Raw genomic sequence first — 20,144 nt, forward strand, 5'->3', positions numbered from 1 at the left:
TATATGCATATATAAATATAAATATATGTAATTTCCAGGATATATACCAGGAAACGTCTGTGATATCTATTTTTTACTATTCTATTATTTCTATTTTACTATTCTATTTTGTTCATCTACATTTATAATTTTTTTGCAGTGATCATGTATTTAATACAGTTTTTAAAAATAATCTAATTATTTTACAAAAATGGCCTATGCCTCAAATATATCATCCCCCCAAATCTCCTTTTTAATGAAAGAAAAAGGATATAAAAACCTGTTGAGCCATCCATCCCCCTCTCTGACACCTGCCCCTCTGCACCCTGGTGGAAGAGCCCCACCGCTGTGTTTATAACGGCTGTTGGAACCAGAGGTGGGTGTTTGTACAAACAAGGCCACTCAAAGTCTCTTTCCCTGTATCTAGAACTGAAATTCAGATCGACTGGTGAGCAATGCCCGAACTGAAAACAAACCAACCCAGGGGCTCCTTGTGGCTCCATTATTAGGCATCTGCCTTTGGCTCAGGTCATGATCCTGGGGTCCCAGGATTGAGGCCTGCATCGGGCTCCCTGCTCAGCAGGAAGCTCGCTTCTCCCTCTCCCACTTTCCCTGCTTGTGTTCCCTTTCTCTCTGTCTCTCTCTCTGTCGAATAAATAAATAAATAAAATCTTAAAAGGAAACAAACGAGCCCAGAGCTATGGTAATGCTGTAAGAGAAAGGTAGAGGGAATTAGCCTCCTGAGGGATAGAAAGAAGGTGAGGAAAGAACAGAGAAGATGACAGAACGTGGCGTAGCAGAAAGAGGAAAAGGAGTAATCCTAGTTCTGAGCTCTTTCTAAATCTACCAGGCCTGGTTGTACTTCCTGTCTCAGGATTCCAGGAGAAACCTAAATCCTATGATAAGCTAGTTTAAGTAAGGTTCTGTTATTTGCAAAGAAAAAGTATAGATTAAGAAATAGTCTACCAGTTAAGATAGTGGAAAACGCACTAACAATTTTAACCAGAAAATTGAATAGAAGGAATTGATTTAACTGTTACAGGAGGATCAAAAAGAGAAAAATAGGAACCTGGAAGTATCGTAGAGGTAGCAAGTGCAGTAGGAAGCTACCACCTGTGGGGAAGAAAAAAGCAATACTACAAAAACTAGAAGTTTGAAAACAGGTTGCTACCTGGGGCTTGTAACTCAGTGATTTTAGAGAAGAGGCCCCAAGGACCTGGGACTCAGACAGCTGAGAATCTGACGCCAGTCAATGGTGCTGGTAGCAGTCTGGGGCAAGAAGTCAAAAGCAGAACCAACTGCTGCTGTTAACTTCTGCCACTTCCAGCGTGAATAACCATTGCTCAGGTGGTGTTGATGGTGACAAGAGGCAAGGCAGGAAAGAACACAACCCTCTTCCCTTTTTCAGTCTCCAGTCTTCCTTTAGAATTCTCAGTTGTCAAAGTCTATGAGAGACGCAACTGGCAAAACAGAAATGCAGTTTGCATAGTCCTAGCCCTAGTAATACAAGGCAGAATAGAAAACAGTAGGTTTGAGGCAGCAAGAAAATGGCTTAATAACAAGCAAATATGGTAGAAGGAAATTCTATGTTACTTCTTAATTCTATGTTTATGCCAAATACACAGTCTAAAAATACTTTCCAAATGAATGAATAGCACTGTAGAGAAACCATAGAAACCATTCAATAGATAAATTAGCAAATTCTGGCAAATTTGCTATTTTGGCAGCCTGTGTTCTGCTAAAAAAAAGTCTTTTAATTAGCTTTGTTCAGTCCTACATATAATTAAGTTTGTGAATTTAGGAGCAATTTTATATATTTCAGTTGAACAAAAATGAGAAATTGTTAGTACCCTTTTTTATTAAAAAATATTAAATTTTGACAGTACCAAAACCTAAGGTAAGAAAGAATAGAAAGATAAAAATAAATGGTAACTATGTGAGGTGATGAATACGTTAACTAACTTGATTGTGTTAATCGTTTCACAATGTATGCTTATATCAAAAACATCACATTGTATACCTTAAACATATACAGTTATTTGTTAAAAAATAGAAAAATTAAATACTCTTAAATCTATTAAAGAAAATAAATATACTTTTATAAAACAAAGGAAGCCACATTCTCTAAAAACTTCACTAGTAAAAATTTCCAAACACTGACATAACAAATAAGAGGATTCCTAGATAAATTCTTTCAAAGAATAGAGGAAGAATAGATACGTCCTATTTCATTTTTGCCAACATAGATATTACAAGAAAGAGAAATTACAGACCACCCCCTTTTGCTAATACAGAGGCAAAAATCCTTTTAAAATACTGTCAAGTCAAATATAGCTATATATAAAAAGGATAATGTATCAAAACTAACTGGGGTTTATCCCAGGAATATAAGGTTATATAAACATTCAAAAATTAACCTGTGTAATTTTTACATTGACAGAATAAAGGAAAAATAATCATTTCAGTAAGTACAAAAACAGTATTTGATAAATCCAATACCTACCCATAATTTAAAAAAAGAAAACAATAACAAAAACTCTTTCCATATTGGGACTAGAAAGGACTAATGGTATTCTTATAATGGTTGTCTATGAATGCTCCGTAGCTAACATCATACTTACTGATGAGATAGTAAATACTTTCACCCTGAAGTCAAGAACAAGACTCAAATGTCAACACCCACCATTCCTATTCAACATGGTACCAGAGGTCTTAGCCTGTGGTATAAGACAAGTAAAAAAAATAAAGGATAAAAAGATCAGAGAGAAGGAAGCAAAACTTTGTTTATGACATTGTGTATATTTTTTAAAAGCCAGGAAAACTATTGGAAATAATAAATGATATTGACAAAACTGTAGGATTAACAGGATCAATAACAAAGTTATTAACAAGGTTAATATATAAAATTGGTTTTTTTTTGGGGGGGGGGGTACCTGGGTGGCTCAGTCTTTAAGTGTCTGCCTTTGGCTCAGGTCATGATCCCAAGGTCCTGAGATCAAGCCCTGCATTGGACTCCCTGATCACCATTTCTCCCTCTCTCACTCCCCCTGCTTGTGTTCCTTCTCTTGCTGAGTCTTTCTCTCTGTCAAAAAAATAAATAAAATCTTTTTAAAAAAATTATCTTTTTTTACATATTAGCAATGAATAAGTGGAAAGTAAAATTTAATTTTTTTTATTTTTTGAAAGATTTATTTTACTTTTTTATGTGAGCCCCGTGCCCAAAATGGGGATTGAATTCACGAATCTGAGATCAAGAGTCACATGTTCTTCTGACTAAGCCAGCCAAGCCCCCTCTAAGGAAAATAAAATTTTAAATCACTGTCATTTGCAATAGCATCAAGATCATCAAATACCTAAAACGAAATCTAATAAAAAATGTGCAATGCCTCTACAATAAAAATTTCAAAAACTTATTAAGAAAAAATCAAGTAAATAAAATAACATTGACCATATTTATGGCTTGGCAGCTTCAATATTTTTAAAAATATCAGTTCTCCCCTAATTAACTTCTGGTTTCAATGTAATTCCAACTAAAAATTCAAGAAGACATGTATTTGTGAGTATGTAAACTGACAAGATATTTCTAAGAGTCACATAGAAATTCAAAGAAGCTTGAAAAGCCAAGACAATCTTAGATAAAAACAAACTTGGAGGACTTAGACTATCATATTTCACAACTTGTTATAATGCCACAATAATTAATACTATAGCATTGTTGCAAGGATAGGTAAATGGAATGATTGAACTAAGTGGCAAAAGCACCACAGCAATTCATGGAGAAATGAATTGCTTTTCAATAAATTGCTCTGCAGTAATTGAAAATCTATGAAAAATAAAAAGGAGCTTGCCTCTTTACTTCATGCACTATGCAAAAATTAAACTGAGGTGTATTCAAGGCAAATGTGAACAGTAAATAAATGAAGCAAAAAGAAGAGGGGAAAACCCAGGGGATAATATCTTTATTATTTGGGGATAGGCAAATATTTCTTACACAGAACACAAAAAGCAGTAGCAATAAAAAATGGATATGTTGGACTGCTTTAAAATTAAGAACCTCTTTTCATTAAAAGACACCATTATTGGGTCTGAAAAGGTTACCAGGAAATGATATTTGCAGTTTCTGCAACTGTCAAGGGCTTATATAACAGTTTATACAATTGCCCAGGATATTTAAGAACTCACACAAATCCATTTAAAAAGACAAGACAACACAGGAGAAAATTGAGCCCAAAACAGTAACAGGCATTACAAAGAAGAGGAAAGTGAAATGGCTAGTAAGTACATAAAAACATGTTCAAGTTTACTGTACGACCAAACTCCACAAAAATATCAGAATGAGAAGAATAGACAAGGATGACAAGCATGTGTTGGGGCACCTGGCTGGCTCAGTTGATTAAGCGGCTGCCTTCGGCTCAGGTCATGATCCCAGGGTCCTGGCATTGAGCCCCACATTGGGCTCCCTGCTTGGCAGAGAGCCTTCTTCTCCCTTTCCCACTCCTCTGCTTATGTTCCTTCTCTCACTGTCTCTCTCTCTGTCAAATAAATAAAAATAAAATCTTAAAAAAAAAAAAAGATGACAAGGATGTAGAACAATTGAAATTCTCATACACTGCAGTATATGTCTATTTACATTGATATCACTTGGGAAAATTGGCAATATCTACTCATTGGAACATTACACACACCTTATCAAGTTTTGGAGGGTTCCTTTTTAAATTTAAATTCAATTAATTAACATATAGTGTATTATTAGTTTCAGAGGTAGAGGTCAGTGATTCATCAGTTGCATAGAATACCCAGTGCTCATTCCATCATGTGCCCCCCTAGTGCCCACCACCCAGTTATCCCATCCCCACACCCCTCTCCCCTCTGGCAACCCTCGGTGTGTTTCCTATCCTTAAGAGTCTTTTATGGTTTGTCTCCCTCTCTGATTTTGTCTTATTTTATTTTTCCAGGGTTTGTTTCTTTTAGGAACCAGAATCATGCTGTATGTATTGTTCTTTGATGCGTGTGTTGGAGATGCTCTCAGCCTACCACACTCCTTTTATCCATTATATATTCCACAGAATTAGTGTCACTGTTTGGGTTGCTTCATTCTGCTGTTATAATTATGCCCCCTTTTGTGCACAAACTTGAGCACAGGGGCTGGAATTTGAGGGGAAGAGTATCAGTTTGAGCCCTTGGCAATCTGCAGTGAAGGTGTGTTGACTTGGCGTTGAGCAGGTGGTAGGCAGTGCATGCTGACTTGGGCAGGAGGGCAGCTGGTGCTTTTGGGTCCCACAGGCTGATGGCATCATGTGTGATAGGGATGTGGCTGGTTTTGCTTTTAACTTTTGTTTTTATTTCTTTCTTTTTTTAATAATCTCTTAAAAATTTTTAAAAATTTTTTCAGTGTTCCAAGATTCATTGTTTATGCACCACACCCAGTGCTCCATCCAATACCTGCCCTCATTAATACCCACCATCAGGCTCACCTAACCCTCTACCTCAAGCCCTCATAGTTTGGTTCTCAGAGTACACAGTCTCTCGTGGCTCTTCTCTCCCTCCAATTTCCCCCAGTTCACTTATCCTTTCCTTCTCCTATGTCCTCCATGTTATTCCTGATGCTCCACAAGTAAGTGAAACCATATGATAAGTGACTCTCTCTGCTTGACTTATTTCACTCAGCATAATCTCCTCCTGTCCTGTCCATGTTGATACAAAAGTTGGGCATTCATCCTTTCTGATGGAGGCATAGTATTCCATTGTAAATATGGACCATATATTCTTTATTCATTTGCCCATTGAAGGACATCTTGATTCTTTCCAGTTTGGTGACTGTGAACTTGCTGTGACTGTGAAATTGCTGCTATGAACACTGGAATACATATGGCCCTTCTTTTCACTACATCTTTATCTTTGGGGTAAATACCCAGCTGTGCAATTGCAGGGTTTTTCTGAGAAACTCTATCTCTCCTTCTATTATAAATGAAAGCCTCGATGGGTAGAGTATTCTTGGCTATAGATTTTTTCCTTTTAGCAGTTGGAATTTATCATGCTGCACTCTTCTAGCCTACAGAGTTTCTGCTGAAAAACCCACTGATAGCCATATGGGGTTTCCCTCATATGTCACTGCTTTTCTTTCTCTTGCTGCTTTTAAAATTCTCTCTTTGTCACTACTTTTGGCCATCTTATTTACTTTGTGTGTTGGTGCAGACCTCTTTGGGTTGGTTTTGTTGGAGGCTCTCTGTGCCCCCTGGATCTGGATTTCTCTTTCCTTCACCAGATTCAGGATGTTTTTAGCTATTATTGCTTCAGACAAATCATCTGTCCCCTTTTCTCACTCTTCTCCTTCTGGGATCCCTATCATGCCACTGTTATGCTTGACAATGTTGCTGAGTTCCTTGGGTCTATTTTCATTTTGTCTATTTTTTCTCTCTTATCTGCTCAGCTTAATTACTTTCCATTACTCTGTCCTCCATGTGGCCGATCTGTTCTGCTTCCTCTTGTTTGCTATTTATTCCAGGTGGTCTATTTTATTTCCATTCAGTGAGTCCAGGAGCTCTAATTGGTTTTTTTTTTTTTATGTCTACCATCTCTTGGTGGAGGGTCTCAGGGAAGTTCTGCGCTCCTTTCTCAATTCTAGTAAGTTGCTTTATGAGTGCATTACTTTCAATTCACTATCAGACATAGCACTCATCTCTATTGTGTTTAGATTTGTTCTGATTTTCTTCTGCTCCTTCATTTGGAACATATTCTTCTGTCTCCTCATTCTGTCTAACTCTGGGTCTGTTTCTCTCCCACACTTGACAGTAGTGGCATTATGAAGAAAAAGGCCTGCAGTGCAATGTCCCCTGTTCCCCAGAACCTGGTACTTCAGAGGTATCTCTTATGTGTGTTGCTACAGCGGTTTCCTACTGTTGTGGTGGAGCTGCGTTTGCCTTCAGTCCAGCCTGCTATGGCTTTCTGCATGTTGTGGGCAGAGTCTGGTCCCTGTGGTATTAGTGGGCCAGTTGAGAGCTGCCCTCATCTTGAGTTGAGTCAGACCAGGTGTTTACCAGAGATGAAGTAGCACACAACTGCAGGCACTTTCCCTGTATTGTCCCCAAGAAGATTTTGTTGGTGGGTGAGGTCTGCAGTCAAACCAGCTGCCTGCCCCCAGCCCACTGCTGGGGTCACAGTCAGGCTGGCATGTTGTTATCTCCCCCTCTCCTCAAAGCAGGACTCACTTGGAGTGGTGCTGGCCTTTGTCTGGGCTGTATACACACTGCCAGGCTTGTGGCACTGCTTTGATGGGGTCTTACCATCAGATCAGAGAGTGTCAGTCTGCTTTGCTGCAGCTTCTTATCTATGTCATGCCAAGGAGAGTCTGGCCAGCTTTCCCGGTTATTTATGCCATTTGTGGGTGCTCTCTAGGCAGCCACGTGGCAAGAGGTAAGTCCAGGGTCCTCCTACTCTGTCATCTTCCCCTTATCAAGTTTCTATTCCAAGATATGTACTTAAGAGAAATGCCTACAAATGTTAATAAGGACATATACAAGAATATTCATGGCAGTGTTGTTTGAATAAATCATAACTGGATTAATGTCAATGTCTACTTACAGTAAAACTGATGAGTAAATTGTGATATTTATTTTTAAAATATTTTGTTTATTTATTTGACAGAGGGAACACAAACTGGGGAGTAGCAGGCAGAGAGAGAAGTAGGCTCTCCACTGAGCAGGGAGCCCAATGTGGCACTTGATCCCAGAACCCTGGGATCATGACCTGAGCAGAAGGCAGACGCTTAACTGACTGAGCCACTCAGGTGTCCCGCCTTCCTTCTGTTGAACCCAGGATCAAAACTGAGCCACTCAGGTGCCAATAAATGGTGGCAATTTTTTTTTTAAAGATTTTATTTATTTATTTGACAGAGAGTAGTAGGCAGAGAGGCAGGAAGACAGAAAAGGGGAAACAGGCTCCCTGCTGAGCAGAAAGCCCAGTGTGGGGCTTGATCCCATGACCCTGAGACTCTGACCTGAGCCGAAGGCAGAGGCCACTGAGCCAACCAGGAACCCCAGATGGTGGCATATTTTTGAAAACAAGATGCTGTAGGGACATTTGAGTGGTGCAGGTAGTAAATTGTGCAATTGGTTTCAGGTGAGGTCATGATCTGAGTCTCTCTGTCAAATAAATAAATAAAATCTTTTTAAAGATTTTAAAAGATAATTAATAATTATCTTTTAAAATATAATTAATAATTTTAAAGATAATTAATAATTTTTCTAAACTCACAGATCTGATCAGTGAGAATGGATACATTCTCAAGTCTCTTGGATTTTATGAGATCTAGGGGTTGTGGGATCTAGCCCCGCATGGGCTCTGCACTCATTACAGAGTCTACTTGGATTTTCTCTCCCTCTCCCTCTGCCCCTCCCTCCTGTGCTTTCTTCCTCTAAAGTAAATGAAGATCTTAAAAAAAAAGAAAAGAGATTTTTAAAAAACCCAGGACGCTATAAATTAGTGACAGTGTTCAAACTACAGTTTCATATAATAGCACAAATATACTGTGAGAAGAAAGAAGCCATAATCAAAAGAGAATATATTTCAAGGTTCCATTCCCAGAAAGTTTTTTTTTTTTAAATGGGCAAAACTAACTAATTCCATTAAGTCATGATATTTGTTACCTTGAAATAAGAAGAAGGACAGGATGGGGCATAAAGAGACCTACTGGGGTGCTCGTAATGTGCTGGTTAAATGGGCATGTTCATTTTGTGAAAACACATTAAGCTACTCATATGATTTGTGTGCTTTTAAAATGTGTGTTATAATCCAATAAAATTTACATTAACAAACCTGAATGGAAAGATTAAGCAGCTAATTAGACACAGATGAGTAATAATGTGTTGACTGGAAGACAGATCTGAAAACCCAAAAAATATAGCACAGGTAGAAAATATGAAAAATTAATACAGAAGGTAGGGGCAGCTGGGTGGCTCAGTCAGTTAAACATCTGCCTTCAGCTCAGGTCATGATCTCAGGGTCCTGGGATTGAGCCCCCCATCAGGCTCCCTGCTCAGTGGGGAGTCTGCTTCTCCCTCTTCCACTCTCCCTACTTGTGTTCTCTCTCTCTCTCTGTGTCTCTCTCTGCCAAATAAATAAATAAAATCTTAAAAAAAAATACAGAAGGTAGAACTGAATGAGGATAAATGAAAATTGATACACACTTAGATACAATGTAGTAAGATATAGAATGATACAAATCAACAATGAAGAAAATGACCATCATGACATAATAGAATGTCAGGAATCTGAGCTTTATCTTAGTAATATCAGAACAAAATTATTTCATATATATGAACACATATATGAACAAGTTTCCTTGTTCAAAAAATGTAGGAGGAGGAGAGAGAGGGACTTGAGTAAGATGAGTTCCATACTATTAAAAAGTCTATGCTTCTTGATCTTTTAATATAATTGATTAGACAAAACCTCATTTTCCTCTTTTCCCTTGAAGAAATTGGTATTTTTAACATCTCATGCTTCATGGTTTTTATTCACATGTGTGCCATGGTAATAATTTCACTGTCTGGTACTGGGTTTTGAATAAAAACAAAACTGCAGTATTTGATCATAAATATATAAGGAATATTTTTTCATGGAAGCATGCATACATATTTTGATGGAATTGTTTTTCTGCTCTAAGGCATGATTTGGATATTTTTGCAGGACAAGGATAATGTGTTGGGAATATATTAGAGTTCATTATGAAAACAGGTTGCACTCTTATCGGGTACAGAAATGATACATTTGAGTCCAAGAGAATAGGGCCAGGGGCACCTGGGTGGCTCAGTGGGTTAAAGCCTCTGCCTTTGGCTCAGGTCATGACTCCAGAGTTCTGGGATTGAGCCCCGCATCGGGCTTTCTGCTCAGCAGGGAGCCTGCTCCCCCCTCTTTCTGCCTGCCTCTCTGCCTACTTGTGATCTCTCTGTCTGTCAAATAAATAAATAAAATCTTAAAAAAAAAAAAAAAAAAAGAATAGGGCCAAACAAATTACAATTGTCATTTGTCAGTGATCTTTAAATAGGGTGCTATAGAACCTTGGGTAGGAAGATCATAGTAGCTACCCTTTATTGAACAGGTGCTAGGTGTCAGCTGTTTTGTGTGTTTTCTCTAACACTCTTATAAACCATACTATAGTGTTGTACATAGTGACCATGAGATAAAATATATATGGGGAAATGATAAGGGGATTGAGGCTCAAGGATTAATAATTTACCTAAACTCACTGATCTGGTCAGTGAGAATGGATCCATTCTCAAGTCTCTTGGACTTTATGAGATCATTGTCTTTCCCGCTTTGAGATTATGATGATTTACAATCTCCAGAAAGATAATGCCTTGCATTCTTATTTCACATCAGGAAAGTTGTTCCCTATGAAACATTCGAATGTTTCTTTCAGATTCTGTTTGAATCTGAAGAAAATATATAGCAAATGAGGAAAAGTCTATAGAAATGCAGGAAATAATATTGAGAAGTTGTGGGGTTTTTTTTAAGTAAATTGTTATTATCTGGTGAACAGTATAAAATCTTGACATAAAAAAGGGCAAATTGGGGACACCTGGGTGGGTCAGTAAGTTGAGTGTCCCATTCTTGATTTGGGCTCAGGTCATGATCTCAGGATCAATGAGAATGAGCCCCCCAGAGGGCTCTGTGGTCAGCATAGAAGCTGTTTGTCCCTCTTCCCGTGCCCCTCCTCCCCATGTGTGTGCATGTGCTTGTGTACACTTTGGTGCTCTCTTTTCTAAAGCCATAAATTCAGTTGGTCGTAGTCTTATAAAAACTGTCTTACTAGAATTTCTTGCAGAAATAGGATATTGGGTTACTAATTTAGGATCTGTTTAAGGATAGCAATATTAATTCCCTCTTTGTTTTCTCTGTTATCTAGAATAAATTACCTTATTTGGAGGAAGGTGCTTCTGAGACAAGAAGCACAACAAAGCAGCGCAAAGTTTCTAACTCTTAAAAGTAGTGATCGTTCCTTATTAAATCAGTGGTCATAGATCAGCAAGGCTGCCTCCAAAAGTAATTTCAGATGAATCAAGCCCTAGGGAATCAAGGCAATGGTTTCCTACACACATGTTAATTTGAGTACGTCTCACAGTGCCTAAGGCAGTAACAGATCCCACAGCAATGAGCATGCTAATAAAGTGGCTGGATGTACAGGTGGGGAAAGAGTCTAGTTCAACCACAAGGTTTCTTTCTATTCTGCATTTTCACAACAAAGTGGTTATGCAAGCTCAGGTAAATCTCAAGAGGTTGAATAATGATTCACAAGCCCATTGGAATGTTTCCACTTGAAATGTAGTCATAAAAATGGATGCTGTCTGGCTTGCTCAGTAGAGTAGGCGACTCTTGATCTTGGGGTTGTGAGTTCGAGCCCCACATTGAGTGTAGAGATGACTTAAATAAGTTTTAAGAAGTAGTCATATATAGGACGCCTGGGTGGCTCAGTTGGTTAAGCAGCTGCCTTCGGCTCAGGTCATGATCCCAGCGTCCTGGGATTGAGTCCCATATCGGGCTCCTTGCTCCGCAGGGAGCCTGCTTCTCCGTCTGACTCTGCCTTCCACTCTGTCTGCCTGTGCTCGCTCTCACTCGCTCTCTCTGACAAATAAATAAAATCTTAAAAAAAAAAAAAAGTAGTCATATATAATGAAATATAAATGTAGTCATTATTTTAGTAATGCTATTGATTGCTTAATGCTGCTAGTTTTTTTTTTTAAAAATAGAGGTACAGAGTATGTACCACTGTCCCTAATATGCCATTTTGGCATATTGATTATTTGGAGTCAAAGTTAAGAAACAGTAAGGACACTCTGAACTGTTTCTGACGCTCCTTTGTTCCCCTGAAAGCAGAAAATAAATCTCCCTCTAAAAGATATCCTCCCTATACCAGGAGGAAGAAAAACATCCTTATCACCAGAGACAAGAAATTTCGGACTGAGAAGGATGTATAAACAAACCTTTTTGCGTCTTCACTAATTCACTTCCCCAAGCCCAAACTTCTTTCTCTTGTCAATTCTTCACATATTTTTGGTTTGTGTAAAAGGCATAAAAGACATCTACTTTGCTTATTTCTTTGAGTACTGCATTTTGATGGGCTCCTGTACATATGAAATTAAATTTTTTTCCTGCTAATCTGTGTCTTATGTCAATTTAGTTATTAGGCCAGCCAAAGTACCTCAAAGGGAAGTAGAGAGGAAGTAGAGAGGTAGAGAGGTTTCCTCTCCTCCAGCAGAAAAGGGAAATGTGAGAGCTTGGTGTAATTGCCAGTACACTACACAGACACCCGCCCTACTGGAGTGGAAGCTATGCCAGGCTTTCAGTTAATGGGGTTTCTCAATCAATCAGCAATAGTTGCTGACTGCCTGCTCTAGGGGTGCACTTTTCCAGGTAAACTCTGTGTGGTTAGATTTTCTATGTATACCTATGAATGCCTTTCCAAAATTTGGAAGAAGGGGAAATGAGTTTGCTTTAAGAGACAAACATTGAAATGAACATGTAAAGCAGCAATAAGCAGATTTGCCTCAGAGAGTAAATGGCTCCCCTGGCTAATGGTAACTTGACTGAATGAAATAGTATATGTAAAGGAAGCCTGTGTTAAAGACTGGAGAAAGATTTAGTGCTAGATACAGAGAGAGAGAGAGAGAGAGAGAGGAAGTGAGGGGAGAGAGAGAAAGAATGTGAAAATCCAAGTATCTAGGGGAGAAAAAAAAGGAATGAGGCTAACACAAGCCTGATATAAATTAAGCATTGGAATATTGTACCTCTATGGGTAAAAACAAAAAATAAGAGGCTGAATTCTCCCTGTTGAAAATACGAGAACTTCTCTCCTACTTCTCCTTTCTTAGAGAATTTACTTAGAAAGCTTGTAAGTTCTTTCTCTCCTCTTTGAAATGAGTATGTCTTTTATTTTATTTTTTTAGATATAATTGACACGAAACATTATATTAGTTTCAGGTGTATGACATAACAATTTGCTATTTGTATATGCTGTGAAATGTTCACTGCACCAAGTCTGACATCCATCACCATACATAGTTACACACTGTTCTTTCTGTGAGGAAAACTTTCAAGATCTACTCTCTTAGCAACTCCCAAATATGTAAACCAGTATTATTAACTAGAGTCTCCATGCTGTAACTTATATCCCTGTGAGTTATTTATTTTATAGCTGAAAGCTTTTACTTCTTATCCCTTTGTATCCATTTTGTCCTCCTAACCCCCATCCCCTATCTCAGGTAACCACCATTGCCTTCTCTGTATCCATAAGCTTAGGGTTTTTTGTGCTTTTTGGTTTTGTAGGGTTTTGTGTGTGTGTGTTTTGTTTCTTTTAGATTCTACATGTAAGCGAGATCATATGGTATATACTCTTTTAAAAACTAGATAAACCAGATGCCTGGGTGGCTCAGTTGGTTAAGCAACTTCCTTGGGCTCATGATCCTGGAGTCCCGGGATAGAGTCCCACATTGGGCTCCCTGCTCATGGGGAATCTGGTTTTCCCTCTGACCCTCCCCCTTCTCATGTTCTCACGCTCTCTCTCTCTCTTAAATAAATAAATTTTTAAAAACTTAAAAACTAGATAAACCTAGGGGAGCCTGGAGATCTAGGTCTGTTGAGCCTCCACCTTTGGCTCAGGTCGTGATCTCGGGATCCTGGGATTGAGCTCCATGTAGGGCTCCCTACATTTATTTACATTAAATAAAATCTTTAAACAAAAAAGTGAGATAAGACTCTTGCTAGTTTTAAGAGCTAGAAAAGTCTTCCTCTTTGAAAATGTAATAATCAAGACAGATAACACCCCTATTTCCTAGTGTCTATGGGAGGTTCATGGCTTAACTTCAGTGAGAGTCTCATTCCAAGCAGCAAAACTGTTTCCTGTCATAAAGATATAAGAATTTTTTTTTCTTTTGTGTAAACCAGTTAGCTAACACAGGTGGTCCTCTCAATTACCATGTTACTTAAGGATGAACTATATGTGACAATGGTGCTGTTAAGAAATTGTTATTGTTCATCTTGAAAACATTTATATAATGTATGTATCTGCTTAGCTCTATAAGAGTGAGACATTTTGTTTTTGCAATTCCTTTGGTGGATTGCCTGTGATGTGTATCAGATTGTGGTTTACTGCTTATTCAACAATAAAATTGTTTACCTTCTCTTCTACCTTTGTTGTAAGGTTTTCTGGGCTAGGAAAAGACTTACTTTCTAATTATATTTCTCCAACACAACTCCGTTTGGTCTAATTCCATGCTTATTCTAAATTCTTGATTATAAATGGCTTTCCTTTAGCAATCTGCATCCAATGCTTTAAATAGTTGCAAGAATTTTTGACGTGCATTATTATTTTTCTCCTTATAAAATAATAAGCATTTGATTATACACATCAGTCTCTGCGACTGTGATTATTGTTAGTACTCTTTTAAAGAGGAGTCCATTCTTAATTATGCTACCAAGTTTTTAGGCTTGTAAATCTGAGAACCAACTTCCAATCTCTGATGAATTGCCAAGATGAATACTATTCTGCTTAGACTCTTAGCAAATAGCCAGCAGGCTTTCCCTAATGAATTACTTTAGACACACACATTTTCATGCAAAATTTCTTCAGAAACAAGAAGACAACAGATTGGAAAAACTTGTCTCCCTAGAAAAAACTGCTGAATGATAAAACACATTTTGTCTGTTTAGGTCTTGCTTTTAGCTTTGCACTAAAAAGAGGTTAGTCTTGGGATGCCTTTACATTTCTTTCTGGGATTTCCAAGGGAATTTATCAAGGTAGAAAGAAATAGGTATTCTACAGAGGAATGAAGGAAAGAAAACAAAACATTGTGTTTCAGTGTTTCTTTCTGCACATCTCTCAGATGCAGGGTTTGGTAGACGGCAGGTAGAGAACACCATTCTCTGCCTAATTTCTATTTAAAAAAATATGGAAGACTGAAGAAATCCTACAGGCTAATTAGTCTTTCTATTATCAAATGCCCATTTTATTCTACCTTTGTTGTAGATGCTCTTAGTTAGCATTAACATAGAAAGAAATATCAGTTTTCTGGGAAATTTCAAGATGCCATTGACGATCTGGAGCTGCTGACCTTTTCACTCAAGAACATGCTTGGTCCCTGATCCCTCATGTGAAATTCTAATAACAAGCTCCCATCTCTATTTATTTCTTCTATGCTCATTTTGTCATTCAGCCCTTTAATACACTGGCACACTTTTATCCGGAACAACTCCTTTTTAGTATATCAGTTTTTCTCTGTACTATATAGAACTTAAAACTACATATATACTTCACCTAACTATAGCCAGGCTACACATGTATAAATTGCTTAAGATATAAAATTACTGAGGGACACCTGGCTGGCTCAGTTGGTGGAGGGTGCAACACTTGATCTTGGGGTTGTAGGTTCGAGTCCCACGGTGGGTATAGAGATTACTTAAATAAAACCTTTAAAGATAAAATGAAATGAAATTACTGAAATTTGTGTTCATTTGAAGTTTGGGGCACTTAGTTTTGATTTAGTTTTGATTTTAGATTACCTTATTCTCTAGCATTTCAGTTTTCATTTGTTTACTAACAAACTTTTTAGGTTGTGAGTTCATGGTTGTGATTAGATTGAATTATGGTTATGATACATATTGGTGGTGTGTCCTGAACTAATTTTATTGATCAAACTAACTATTCATCTGAACCTTGTTGGGTCGGTGGCTCTGGGAATGCAGAAGGAACAATAGAAATGACCGCCAGGCGCCATCTTCCAGCCCCCTCCCCCCTTCCTCAACCCTTCACCCTCCCGCCAAAAGGATGTATGCCCAGGTCACGTCTCCATAGGTAACCTGATACCTATGCAGGAAACAGAAGTATCAGGACCCCCACCCCATACCCTCCGATCACCAAATACCCTACCATATATCGATGTGAGCCCATGCCCTGCCTTGGCCGATAAAAGACCCCCGCGGACTCCCTCCCAGTGTGACTTCCCCGACTCCACTTTCCAGAGTCGTAGAACCTCGCCCGAGGGTGCCCATCTCCTCCCGGCTCCCGTTCTCCTGAGCCCTGAAACTTCGCCGGAGAGTGCCTTTAATAAATCTTGCCTTGTGCCTCCCTCACTTGGTGTCATGTTTATCTCACCTATAAAACCTTACAAACCTCATTCAAAAATTGAAAATATTTGTGAATATAATGGCTAGTTATGTCCCATCTCTCATTTCCATGCTTTGTAAGAAAAAGGGTAATAGATGTATAGGTTTACTAATCTCAAAACTTTATTCCAACTTAACCCCAAAATGCATAAAATATGTAATCCTTGTCATACTCACTTAACCCTCATCCAGGGTTAAAAACAACACATGTAGTAAAAAATGGACATTTGATAATAGAAAGAATAATTAATCTGTAGAATTTCTTCGGTGTTCCATATATAATTTCGGTGGAAATTAGGCAAGGAAAATGAAAGAAAATAATGAATATTAACAACTCAATATATATTTCAAGGTACAACTTAAACAGTACTTCTGAATTTAACCACAAATATCACATACACATATAAACATCTATATACACACACATACATGTACACACACACACACACATACACACACACACAGTTTCTCCTTTATTTTCTGAATTTTCCGTAATATTTTGTACCTCTCTTATGATTAATATCTGAAGTTTTCTTTCTATAATTTTTTCTAAATTCTTTCTAATAATTTTCACTTGTTATTTCACTTGTTAAAGAATATTCTCTTTGTATGTTACAAATAATTAGTTATTGAGGTGGCTTTTTGCTTCATGGTAAGCTATCATAAATCTCATTTAAAATAAAGCACGTGCATATCCTTACCTCCACTTCCAAAAAAACCCAACTGATTTTTAGTTACCCATCAAGTGTAGGAACTTTTTTTTTTTAAGATTTTATTTATTTATTTGACAGACAGAGATCATAAGCCGGCAGAGAGGCAGGCAGAGATAGAGGAGGAAGCAGGCTCCCCACTGAGCAGAGAGCCTGATGCAGGGCTCCATCCCAGGACCCTGAGATCATGACCTCAGCCAAAGGCAGAGGCTCAACCCACTGAGTCACGAAGGCACCCCACATTTTTTTCTTAATTAAAGGTTCTATTTATTAGAGAGACAGAAAGACAACACGAGCAGGGGATCAGCAGGCAGATGGAGAAGCAGGCTCCCCGCTGAGCAAAGAGAAGATGTGGGGCTCAATCCCAGGACCCTAGGATCATGACCTTAACCGACAGTCGCTTAACCGACAGAGCCATCCAGGCACCCCTCAAGAATTTTAATAATAGCCTTAAACATCTACTTTGTCTTACCCTTTTCAATGGTAATCAAGAAAATTACAAATGGAGAACATGACTCTTCCAATTAAAATATGATATATTATCATATCATTAGGAATGTGATTTCTTAAAAAATATAGTAAAATTTTGCAATTTAGCCATTATATTTAGCAGTTAAAATGTTATTTCATTTAATATTGTTTGAGAGAGTGTTAAATGCTACATTCAAAAATATTAGAACATGGAAAATTTGGATTTAAATTGATAAATGGCAAGATTCTAATAAGTCTGATAAAGCCATTCTGATAAACGGCAAAAATTTGATAAATGGCAAGATTCGTTGGCCCTCAGCAGAATCTGAGATGCCAAGAAAATCAAAAGATCAAATTATTTTCTTATTTTATCTTAGCATATCTGCTTGTCAGTTGCAAAGAATTCAAAGAATCATGTCTGATTACTTTAGTACTTTGCTGTGCTGGCTGAGCAATGCCAGGAAAAGTTCAGTGAATAAATAGAACATTGACGTGGTTTCTCTTGGGGGCAGGGTATATGGTTGGTTATGCACAGCTCTAGGGAGGGCCACTCACATTCATCGTTGCCCTGGACTTGTGTGTCTATCAGGTGATCTGTCAGGATGGATGTACAAGGCTTGAGAAAGAGAAGGTTTTTTCTTTATATCAACAAAAAACCTTACTCAGGCTGCAGCTAGACTCGGACTCTAGATACACCCTGAAAAGCAATAATGCAATAAGCCAGAATCTGCCTGATTAGTTTATAGCTTCAATTAACCTTCACCTTTTGTGAAAACATATGGAAATTCAAATGTAATATTTCCTCAAGAAATTTAGTGACTATCATGAGGATACCATATTATGAAATAAAATCATAAAAATGATTAGCATTTATAGTATAAATAGAAACCTACTGAGTTTATTATTGGTTCCTTCTTATTGCAGTCCTAGTCTATTTCAGTCAAAAAAAATGGCTAAAAATGTTGAACATCATTATATGAAATGCAGTACAATTAGACAAAATACAGGAAAAAATTTTAATGAACAATACATTCAAACAGTAATATAAGAACTACAATGAAATTAAAAGTACAACCAGAAAAATAATGGTACATTAAACTACTTAAAGAATATTGTAAAGAAGCAAGTAGTTGCCTATTAAATTCTCTTAAAATTTTTTTAAAGATTTTATTTATTTATTTGACAGACAGAGATCACAAGTAGGCAGAGAGGCAGGCAGAGAGAGAGGGAGGGGGAAGCAGGCTCCCTGCCGAGCAGAGAGCCCAACTCGGGGGCTCAATCCCAGGACCCTGGGATCATGACTTGAGCCGAAGGCAGAGGCTTTAACCCACTGAGCCACCCAGGCGCTCCTATTAAATGCTCTTAAAAAGAATTATGTAACAAATAGCATGAACTTGAAAGCAATATATTAATATAAAGCTAAGAGAGAAGGTAAGTCCATGCATTAACACTTATGCTCTGATTTAGAAGATATGGGGAGAGAACACTTATAATAAACTCCCCAAAATAAGAGAACAAAAACTTAACATTGAAAAATATTTATAGATGCTTGTAATAGGCAGAATCAAATAGGTAAGGGAATAGATCTTGAATAACAGAAAAGAAAACCAGTGGAAAGCTGTCCTGTGGTCAGGAGATCTTTGAGGAGCTCATTGCAAAAGAAGGATAGTAATGAAAACATCAGAATAAATTCCGAAAATAATAGGAAATAAGAGTAGGAAAAAAGGGAAGAGAACCCCCCAGAATGAAGAAGCAAGTATTCCATAAGGCAGTAGGTATAATCTAGGATGAGAACAGTCTCTTGCTAGCTTGCGTTTGCATCCTAACTCTCCTATTCAAGTGGCTGTGTGACCCTCTAAGTGACTCTCTAAGGATCATTCATGTCTATGTATGATTTTTGCCATAACAATATGCAGTATGTATATTCAGCCATTTAAGCATGAATATACATATTATATATCTTATATATATTATTATGGCAAAAACCAAAGGGAGAAAAGAGAAGTGTTGCAACCAGGAATAGTATTCAAAAGAATTTTCATTTGAGCCTGGAAATCCCAAGATTTAGAGGGAATTGAAGAGAATGCAGATCCTTCTCATCGTAGAGTTATAAATATTATTAACTGATTCCTTTTCATTCCTACACAGGTTAGAATCATCCAGAGTTTCTATTGACTATACCTACACCATGCATTCTTGGGAGTTAGTTTTTCCACTAATTTCTTCACAATTCCATTGAACATTTAGTTGATTATATTGATAGGTTTGTGGTTGATGAAGTTTATTAGTCCTACCAATCTGGGTCTCTTCCTTCCTTCCTAGCAAAACCCTTTCTTTGATCCTGGGACTGTCCCTTCTTCTCCAGGGCTTAGCCTGATTGGTCTAAGAGTGAAGGTGAATTCTAGTGATTGGCTCAGGAATCTAGGCCTAAGCCAATCAGCACGTAGCATACCTTAGGCTGCAAGTCACAAAAGGATATATGACCAAATTCTGGCTAATCAGGAAAGATTTACTAGAGATTTGGGCGGGGGAGGGGTTGGGAAGTACCTTTGGTGTTATAAGATGGTTCTCTGCATCCTTTGTGTCTTTCTCTGGTGTAGTAACAGGCACCGTGCAATATAGCATTTTCACTACTATGTAGAGAGCAGCCTACGGAAAAACCCAATACTCGGAGGAAGGCAGGGAGAAACTATGAAAGACACAGAACCAGAATTTCTGAATAAACAGACCTAGAGTTAGGCCTCTGGACTCTCAGTCATATAAGATGATAAATTTTCTTACTGTTTAAGCCAGATTGAATTGGACTTTTTTTTTTTTTTTTAAGAT

General features: G+C 37.8%; 1 long non-coding RNA gene across 1 annotated transcript in view; it reads right to left on the reverse strand.

The window, feature by feature from the left end:
• Positions 1 to 2,683: 2,683 nt before the first annotated feature.
• LOC132014953 (uncharacterized) overlaps positions 2,684 to 20,144 on the reverse strand; it is a 33,859-nt gene continuing 16,398 nt past the window's right edge. Inside the window, exon 3 of the long non-coding RNA XR_009403506.1 lies at positions 2,684 to 4,511. This is a non-coding gene — a long non-coding RNA (uncharacterized LOC132014953). The remainder of the gene's footprint in view (positions 4,512 to 20,144) is intronic.

This window comes from Mustela nigripes, chromosome 4 (assembly GCF_022355385.1).
Source record: "Mustela nigripes isolate SB6536 chromosome 4, MUSNIG.SB6536, whole genome shotgun sequence".
Classification (NCBI taxonomy): domain Eukaryota; kingdom Metazoa; phylum Chordata; class Mammalia; order Carnivora; family Mustelidae; genus Mustela; species Mustela nigripes.